Source organism: Mus pahari, chromosome 21, assembly GCF_900095145.1.
Source record: "Mus pahari chromosome 21, PAHARI_EIJ_v1.1, whole genome shotgun sequence".
NCBI lineage: Eukaryota > Metazoa > Chordata > Mammalia > Rodentia > Muridae > Mus > Mus pahari.
The window spans coordinates 20,753,855-20,763,453 of record NC_034610.1 but is presented as its reverse complement, the minus strand read 5'-3'; the positions used below and the strand labels follow the sequence as shown (position 1 = coordinate 20,763,453).

Here is a 9,599-nt window from a genome sequence, read left to right as displayed (position 1 = left end):
TGAGCAGCATGACCAGTGTGAGCAGCATGAGCAGCGTGACCAGCGTGTCTGAGTCTCCCTCTCTGTCCCCCTCAGACTCCCAGGCCTGTGGCTGGGTTGCAGAGGACGTTGTGAGTGGACAGCATGGAGGCAAAGAGCAGTTAGACTCTCATAATGCCATGATCTCTGCTCTGCATTCCAGATACCACACCCACCACCACCCAACATCCAGAAGGATGTGGTCTTTCCATGGATTTCACCTGCAGATGAAATGCTCCATGCAACAATCAAAACATTCAAGCGCAACAGTCTGGACTCCAGATGGCCCCTTCTATAAATGAGTGCTCTTGGTTAGCCTCTGGTGACTCCACTTCCTCAACATGAAATCTGGGAGGCGATACCACAGACTCCTTCCTGTGGGAGGGATTTACAGTCTATGGTAGAGTAAATCCTGAGTCCCAGAGCTGACCCAAGGGCAAGGCAGGCTCTCCCTCTTGTGTATATAAGTGATCCCAGGATGAGCAGGATGCACACATGAGTTGTCAGCTTTTTGCCCTACAGTCTCCAGGGAGTCAGCGAAAGCCTTCCCCTAACCCTCGGTCACACCCTCATACCTGGCTTTGGTGGCTCACAACCTTGCCAGGGAGCCTGGAGCAATAGCGAGGGCTACATGAAGAAGCTTCCTAAGTGGTGGGCACTGGAATACACAAACCCTCAGAAGAGAAAGACTCTTGTCACCCTTGAGGCTGAGGCCCCTTCCTGGAGCTGCAGGGCCAAGGAAATTGGCTACTCTTTCTTATACTCTGGCTTGACACAAAAGAAGTGAACAAGAACTACCTTCTACCTTTATTTTGCAATTCCGTCTCTATGGTTTCCTATACTGCACATGCAATCTGTGCTAGTTTCCCACCTCTGGGAAGGAAAAGCCCTGGGTTAAGGTCTCTCCAAAACATGGTCCTCAGGATCAACAACCTAGCTCTGTGTCTAAGGATGGCCATTGGCGGTCCACCCTAGGCCCTCAGTACCGTCTCCCGATTACCTCCTTCCCAATATGACTCTTAAGACCTGGGTAGTAGGCCGGTTATTCCCTAAAGGTTTCAGACACTCTTTGTGCTCAAGAACAGGCAATGGTAGCCACAAAAAAAAAAAAAAAAAAAAAAAAAAAGCCAGTACAGCAAGTAGCAATGCTAACACTTGCCAAATGCATACTGGTTCGATCACATATTTCAGCTTCACAGCAGACATCCCTGTGTAGGGGTAGCCACTATTGTTATTCCAGTATTTATATAAGGAACCTGAGGCTCTGAAGAGTTATAACTTGCATGCTACTGTAAGGGAAGTCTAAACTGTGGTTACCTCAATTCCCTGGGAGCAATATAGGGAAGCTGGCCTGTTGCAGGACAGCAGCATCCATGATGGGAAAGGATGGGATTCTTCCTTATGTGCTCCAGTTCTTAACCAGCACCACCCGCATTCCTGGGAACTGTGCTGAGGGTGGAGAGACAACCCCAGCCAGAGTACCCGCCATATACCTAAGTCTACGGTCTACGTCTAGACTGCCCATCCAGCCTCAGCCACTAGGCTCAGACTCAGCGCTCTCGGAACCCCGCAAGCAGCACCACGGACAGCTCCCGCGCTCATTGTGGTCAGCCCGACTTTCTGCACCAGAGACAGTGGAGCGGAGGAGGAATGATCGGTGGCTCCGGCAAACCCAGCTCCACAGGAAGAGGCAGAGGGAGAAGCCGCCCGCTTGGCTAGGATCTGGAGGAGGCTGCGGAGGCGGTGCCAGGGGAGAAATAATCCAAGAGCTGTGCCGATTTAGGCTGAAAATGCTCCCAGCCGCGGGTGTGCACGTGGAGCGCCTGAGTTGCTGGGGGTTGGGGGGGAGATGCACGTGGATGCCCCGGGCATCTGCAGGGTTCCTTTCTGCCCCTCTCTGCAGCTCTGAAGATTCACGTTTTCAGAAGCACACGATCGATCCCCTTCCCACTTTCCAGACTTAGGTCACATAGGTGAATCCAGGCCAGATTCAGTGTCTAATTTCCCCATCCAGGCCCCGTCCTTGGTGGGAGCTGCATCTCCACAGAGGCAACCTCACCTCGCTTTGTGATTAGAGAGGTTCTCACTTATTCCTTCTCTGTGACATTAACCAAGCCTGAGAACCCCATAGGGGTCCAAAAATGGAAACCGTTACACCTGAACTCAAGGCTGAGGCTTTCAGAGAAAGCTGAGCACACACCGGAAGACTGGAACCTTCCTGCCAGTCGAGCAAGAGGTTATTGAGGGGTTCTAGCAAGGATCACTCCACCTGGCCCTGCCATCTCACCAGATGATGTCCCAGGTATCAGTATATAGCCAAGGCTGGCCTTGTATTTACAGCCATCCTACTACCTACCTCTCCAGGTTACAAATATGCACTGCCATGCCACACTAGAGCTCCTTCATGGTGCTGCCACTCCTGCTTCCGGGGGGGGGGTGGCCAAGTGACCCAGGTTGCCTCTTCCTTCACGGACAAGCACCTCAGGAGCTAATACTGAGGAGAGGCTTTCTGGAATGATGGATGACCTGGCACAGCACTCAGTCCCAGGCCCAGTGTGTCCTGGGCTTGGTTTGGAGTGGAGTTCTGGGTCATCTCGAGACTACAGAGGAGCTTGAGATGGGACTCCCTGGGTCCATCCTGGGCTAGGAAGGGACAATGACAACTTCCTCTGCTGCTGCTGTGTCTTCGTCAGCCCAAGTCTCATCAAGGTGCTCCTGAGGAGAGCTGACTGTAGTATTTGCCTCCCTAGAGGACTCATTGCGGACATAAGGAATGTGGAGGGTACAGTGGGTCTCCTGGGAAAGTTCCAGTACTTGCTGATTTGCAGACTGACATTCCAGGGTCTGATGCTCTGTATCCAGTCATCAAAATAGCCTCACGGCCTCATCTCCATCCATGACTCCTTCCATAGCCACACCCCTGCTCTTCATTCTTCCTCCCCTCCCCTGGACAAATGGTGGTGCCCTGCTTGTTCCATAGACTTTCTCGGTGCCGACTCCCCCTCCTGCCTGCCTCCATAGATAGGACCCCCTGGTACTCTGAAAAAGCACCTCCAGGTGTCACCTGGAGATGTTATCACTGTTTCTCCCTCTGGCCTGGTAACTCCTTGAGGACAAATAGCGCCACAAGTGTGTGGCTTCTGGGTACTGCTGAAGGAATGAACAAGAAATGGTCACCTGAACCGTCAGGGGTGCAGCTGCCCGAGGCTGAGAGCTTGGCTGGTTAGTGGAGGAGGAGAAGCACAAGGACTTAACTCCGGGTATGCCTGTGGTCAGCATTTGTTCAGAAGACACTAGATTAGTGTCAGCACCTAGTTCCCCACACACGATATCTTGAGGTGCAGATACTCAGGGAGAGGAGGTCTTTTGGCTAAGTCCCTCTTCTGGAGTTTCATGGCTAAGGAATCTGGCTGGCTGACCCCTAAAATCTGACCTGACCCTAGAAAAAAAGAGAGTCACCAAAGAGATGGTAAGAGGAAGGGCCTACCCTCCTCCAGCATCCCTGCCCCCTAGAGCGCCACTGACCAAAACAAGGTTCGGAGAGGGATGGATCTTTCTGATGCTGCGTAAAACTGCCACTTGTCCCAAGACCCCAAAGCACTCAGACTGGGAACACATCTGTTGTATCTTGTGTCTTTTTCTTCTGCCTCACTGGGTCCTGTGTTTTCCTATGATTTGACTAGTGGCCTCTGCACACAGCTGTCTTCCAGCAGGGTCGCTGCTGTTACCCTGAAGTCTTAACGACCGCCAACTATGCACCCACCAGTGTCCCCCCCATCAGTGTCCCCCATCTCTCTCAGTCTAGGGACTCTTTCCCCGTGTCTGCGCACAGGTCAGGATGAAGGCCACCTTGGAGGCTGGTTCCTGGCCTGCATAGAACCTGCCCCGATCAGCTCCTCAGGCTTGAAAAAGATAACCAAAGCACCCATATGCAGTTCAGTCTGTACTGGCAGCCCCATGAACTGGGGTGACGACCAGGGTATCTGAGATTGGGGGCACAGTGCAGGCAACATGTTCTGTGACAGCGCTATGACTCAGGCACGTTCACATCCCTGCCACTTTGCACGTGTCAACCACAGCCCTCTTCTTCCACCCCCTGCTGGAGCTGCCTCTGGGGGTGTACCAGGGACTTGGGGATAGGGAGACCCTGGGCCCAGGAGGTAAATAGGCCCAGGTTGAACCCAGGTCAATGCTCCAGAAGATGCGGGCTCTGTGACCAAACTAAGGGCAAAACAAATAGTCACGATAGGCTTCAGCATACCATGCCCCCCCTTCTGTAGAATATGAGACCTTCAAAACCTAGGCCTGAGACTCCTTTAGACACCTACCAAATGAGGCCCACCTGCACTCTGCAGCCAGTTTGGCCGTCTGAGCACTAATGGGGGCAGTTCAGGGCTGTTCACTGGCCTCCTAACCTTGCTTTGCCGTCTCCCCCACCCTTCCCTGTGCCAGTCCCGGAAGGTACATCAGTGACTCTCAGAAGAAAGTTGAGAGATGCCCACCAGAAGCCCCTCCAGTGTCTCTGGAGTGAGAGCCTGATATCTCAAGGTTACCTATATGCACTTGTTTTAACTCCATCAGTGGGAGACAGGGCCTGTTCAGGTGTATTCGGGAGAAGAGGTGAGTGCGTGTGTATCCTGGACTTACAGTAAGGGTGACTGGGGAGGCAAATGGTGAGGGTAGCAGGAAACGAGGCTGCTGAATCTTGGGCTATTTCAATATCACCCATGTTTTCCAACCTTGACTTTCCCTCTCCTCCCAATGGCTCCCAACCCGGTCCTCGGGCCATGTCTAGGCAGGAAATCAAGGCTCCACCATGCCTCTGACCTGATCTAGGCAGCCCCTAATCATCCAGGCTCCTGTCCCAACACCGTCCCGCCCGCCCCTACTGCTCTGAGGCTGCTGTCCAGCACTTCATCAAAGTGTTGGGCTGGAATAGAGGGTCCCGTGTTCAAAGGGGCAGCAGGGAGGCCTGAGAAGACCCTGGCCAGTGGGCCCTGGGACAAGATGGCAGGGAAAGTCGGGCCTCCAGGAGGGAGCAGGTGAAGTGGCATCTACCATCTGCTCCTGGGAGGTCAGCTGCTGGCTCAGGCTGGGAGGGCTGCTAGGCCAGATCCAGGCCTCAACAGTGCAGCCTTCTCTCCTGGGATGAAGGGTGGGGAGGATTCCCCCATTGACTAACATCCCAGAAGGACATGGAAGCCCTGCTCAGCAATCTCAGGATGCCCATTCCCCATTTTGAAGCCTTCCAATCTTGGCCAAGGCCCATTTTCTTTTTCTAGAACCAAAGACATGACAGCCCACTCTCTGGTATAGAGCTGTGGGCGGCAGCTCTGTACCAGCTCATGTCCAGAAGGCGTCCAGGACCCCTAGGCCACATATCCACATGGCTCCTCCCTTTTAATTGTATCAACACCTGTCACGTCCTCCAGTCCGACGGAGGCTCATAGGGCTGGAGTGGGGAGAGCCCAGAGCCAAGCCAGAAGGAGTGGGGGCTGACGGCCTGCAATTCCGCGTCCTCGAAGCCACCGTGCTTCCTCTCAGCAATTCCGTGGTACGGAGATACAGCCTGACCGCGCTGCCGGTAGCGAGCGGGGCGCAATCAGGCCGGCCACTAGGGTTAGGGGGTGCGGAACCGCTGGCCCAGCGGCCGAAGGGCGAGGTGGGGAAGGGGCTGAGATTACGTAAGCCCTGCTCTGGCGGCGGCGGCCGCGGCGCAGTCCCAAGTCCCCACCCCGCCCCCTCCTCATTGTAGCCTTCGCAGAGGCAGTGGCTCGACCTGGACCCTCCCCTCCCCGCAGCCTGGCCGCGCGCGCACACACACCTTACCTCGGCCAGGGCTTCTGGCTCATGCCACGCTGTCCGCCGGGCGACCTCGCGTCATGGGGAGCCCAGCACCCGAGCCGCCTAGCGTGGAGGCGGCCGAGGTGCTGGACCGGCTAGCAGGGCCCGACTGCGCCCCGCGCCCGGAGCCCCGCGCCAGGGCCCTCTCGGCAGAGTCCCGAGCGGAGCTCCCCGGTGGGAGAGGATCTGCCGCCCTGAGCCTCCCACCGGGGAGGCTGAGGCTGTGCCCAGATAAATAAGGCCGCTTTGCAGGGAACCCGGCGGGCGCCTCCTCCCTCCCCTTCCCCTCCTCCCTGCGCTCCTCCTCCGCGCTCCTCCCCGCGCTCCTCCGCGGCCGCCGCCGGCGCCGCGCGTGCCCCCCGCCCGGCCCTAAGAGCCGCGCCCTCGCGCGCTCCCGGCGTCCGGACCAATCCCGGTTCTAGAGCCAGGCTGAGGTGTCCAGAATCCCCAGCCCCGCCCCGCCCCGCTCCGCTCCGCGCGCTCCCGGTGCGGTACCGACGGGCACGCGCCAGGCGCCAGCACCCGCTCAGCGGCCGCACAATAACAAACCCCGTAGGCCGCGCGGCCGAAGAGCAGCTTCGAGTGTCCCATCTGCACGAAGTGGTGGCAACCCAGAATCTTGCCAGCAGAGGAGAATTGCGGTCCTTGGAGCGAGCGGTTGGCAGTGGGGTTCCGGATCCTGCGCAGATGCAACTGGCCCTATGTGCCCTTGCTTGGATTGCCACCTGTGAGGGCGAGGAAAGGGAAGCCGATTGGAGACATCGACATCGTCGCACCTACACACACACACGCGCGCGCGCGCGCGCACACACACACACACACACACACACACACCCTCCTCATGGCCCCTAGGATTCATATCCCTTCCCTTCCTCTTGCGAGTCAGGCTGAAGAATCCCTGTTTGGGGTGACAGAGTCACACACTTGCAAGAAAGTGACTAAAGAAAGCGTCAATGAAAACACAAGACAGTGGAGTGGTAATGGGGAGGGGTTACTTCTGACGATGTCACAAATGATCTGAGACGCTCCCTCCCTCCCCATAGCACTGGGTAGGAATGGTTCAAGAAGGGACTTGCAAAGATCCAATGGCCTTAAGGAGTTGCATGGGGTCGCTCTGGGATGAAGTAGAGGTCAGGTGGTGGCAGCCTGATGGACCAGGGAGGGTGGTTTGTGTAAAAGGACCCATTAAGGGCTGCTGGAGAGCCAGACCTCTCAGCAGGCTAAGGGGACCCCAATCTGGGGTCTCTCTTGGGAGCAGAAACAGCAGATGTTGGGACAGCAGAGTAGCATCTTGGAAGGGAGGAGCTTCAGGGAGGAGTGTCCTCAGATGAGACCACCTGCTGTGGAGCTCAGAGGTCTGTCTCCTGGGAATGGTATGAGGCCTAGGGGCAAAAAGAAAGAGAAGTAAGCCATATCCTAGCTGGTGTGTGTGTGTGTGTGTGTGTGTGAGAGAGAGAGAGAGAGAGAGAGAGAGAGAGAGAGAGAGAGAGAGACTGATATTAGAATCCTCTTCTACCACTCTTTAAAAAATTATATATTGTATGTATGTAAGTACACTGTCACTGTCTTCAGACACACCAGAAGAGGGCATCAGATGGTTGTGAGCCACCATGTGGTTGCTGGGAATTGAACTCAGGACCTTTGTAAAAGCAGTCAGTGTTCTTACCCGCTGAGCCATCTCTCCAGCCCCTCTTCTACCTCTCTTTACCCTGTTTTTTCTTTCTTTTTTCTTTTTTTTTAAAAATGGTTTTAGAGCTTTATTGTAGAAAGGAAGGAAGAGAGAAGGTAGAAAGAGGGAGAGAGGGTGGCCATGGCCATGTAGAGAGAGGAGAGAGAGAGGGAAGAAGGGTTAGAGAGTGGAGTAAGAAAGGGCGAGCGCTTAAAGAACTATCCTGCTTTTTCTTTTCTTTCTTTTCTTTTCTTTTTTGAGATATTTATACTGGACTGCCTGACCCACGGGTGCCCAGGACCCTAATGTCCTGCCCCTTAATCCTCAGGCAGGCACTTTACCCATAGAACTACCCTTGTCCTATTGCCCACTCCCCCACCCCACCCCCACTTCCTTTTTCTCTTTCTTTCTTTTTTCTTTTTTTCCTCTTGTGTGCATTCTCTCATTGGTTTGGAACTGATGGAGTGGCTGGACTGACTGGCTACTGTGCCTGGAGGCTACACCTGTGTTGACCTTCCCATACTGAGGTTGCACCTACAGGCCACAGAGTTCAGCCTGATTTTTTTTTTCTTTTGAGAATGGGTTTCTCTGTGTAGCCCTGGCTGTCCTGGAACTCACTCTGTAGACCAGGCTGGCCTCGAACTCAGAAATTTGCCTGCCTCTGCCTCCCGAGTGCTGGGATTAAAGGCGTGCGCCACCACTGTTTGTTTGTTTTTCGTTTTTGTTTTTTTTTATTTTTAAATGCAATTTGAGGACAGAACTCAGGACCTAGTGCTTGCAAGACAAACACTTTGCAGACCGATCTCTCTCCAAGGCCCTGGCTGTCTTTAACAGGGCGAATCACTGTTTTTACAGCAGGGGCCTTGAGTCTGGCTCGCCATAGCCAGGACTGGGGCAGGCATGGGTGTAACTGGAACTGGAGTGTCACTATCTTGCCTGGCTACGGATCAGAGATGGTGGATCGGCATGGAGCAGGGACTAGGGCAGATGTGAGCAACCTGACTACGCTCTTCCCACTTCTCTACTTATTGTCCTTGGGCAGGTGGCCCTCGGTGGCAGCAGGGGCCCTTGGTCAATTGCAGAGGACAAAAAGCCTCTGCACACACAAATAACCACTGGAGAATCCAGGAAAAGTTAAACACATAACTTACCCCTTTAGTGGAATGAGGTGTGCAGCTGCTCTTTCCAGCTGTTTTACAGCCTGGTGATCCTTCACTGTTCGCAACTCCAAGAATTGACTTAGCTCAGACCTTTTCCCCTTAAAACCATTACATTTAGGCCGCAAAATACATTATTATGAGGGAAGTCACTTGTATTTTACAACAGCCTAAATGACTTCTATAATATCTAGGGCCAGGCCAATCCTGACACACACTGGCATTACGTTTATCTCAGTCTTATTTATTTATTTATTTATTTATTTATTTATTTATTTATTTATTTATTGCATATGAGTACACTGTGGCTGTCCTCAGACATACCAGAAGAGGGCATTGGATGCCTTTATAGTTTGTGAGACACCATGTGGTTGCTGGGAATTGAACTCAGGACCCTTAAAAGTGCAGTGACTTAACTACTGAGTCATCTCTCCAGCCCCAACAGTCCCCATTCTTGTGAAAGAAGCCAGATGTACATCATAAAGAATCTCAATGCAAACATGACTTAAATTATTGTGTACTTGGGGACTGAGTTCATTGTTATCTGAATACTTTCCCCAAAAAGTGTGCTGTGCTTAAATATATCTAAAGTAGGACTGGAGAAATGGCTCAGTGGTTAAGAGCACTGACTGCTCTTCCAGAGGTCCTGAGTTCAAATCCCAGCAACCACATGGTGACTCACAGCCATCTGTAATGGGATCTGATGCCCTCTTCTGGTGTGTGTGAAGACAGTGACAGTGTACTCACAAACATAAAATAAATAAATACATCTTTTTAAAAAAGAAAAAAAAACAGATAAAGTAAAATGATGTGGGCCAGACTCCAGAAGCTTTGGTCCAGCGTTGGTTACAGTCAAATCTGTCTGAGCCAAGTTTCATTCTGACTTGTGCCGATTGGGTCCCTCTGCCTGC

At 53.4% G+C, this 9,599-nt stretch overlaps 1 protein-coding gene across 3 annotated transcripts in view; it reads right to left on the bottom strand.

The window, feature by feature from the left end:
• The window catches only part of Fbxl16 (F-box and leucine rich repeat protein 16), a 12,847-nt gene extending 6,214 nt beyond the window's left edge, over positions 1–6,633 (bottom strand). Inside the window, exon 1 of one of the 3 annotated variants that reach the window (XM_029533126.1) lies at positions 6,412–6,633. The gene's annotated coding sequence lies outside the window, so the exon portion shown is untranslated. Of the gene's footprint in view, positions 1–5,842; positions 6,150–6,411 lie in introns of those variants that run through there. The other 2 variants (XM_021221523.1, XM_029533125.1) reach the window with 2 other exon arrangements.
• Between the last annotated feature and the right edge of the window lie 2,966 nt (positions 6,634–9,599).